We start from the raw sequence: 277 nt of genomic DNA, 5'->3' as shown, positions 1-277 counted from the left end.
GTGACTACACACTGGCCCGCTCTTTGTATGGCTTCATTTAGTGCGTAACTAGGGCAACCGATGGTATTACTTCGTTCGAGCATGGAACGTTATGAATCGCACCCAGAGCCAGGTCTTTCCCTTTCGAAACTTTCCTTTGCCCGTCCGCCACCATTTTGCGCTGTATGTATTGTAATTATATCAATGTTTGACGTTGTAAGTGTGAATAACCGATTTAATTTTAACGCGATAGCTTAACCCCATTTCGTTTTCGTCCAGCTCTCCGGGGGCAGTACAC

This window comes from Anopheles bellator, chromosome 2 (assembly GCF_943735745.2).
Source record: "Anopheles bellator chromosome 2, idAnoBellAS_SP24_06.2, whole genome shotgun sequence".
In the NCBI taxonomy this organism is placed as follows: domain Eukaryota; kingdom Metazoa; phylum Arthropoda; class Insecta; order Diptera; family Culicidae; genus Anopheles; species Anopheles bellator.
This window is presented reverse-complemented; position numbering follows the sequence as displayed.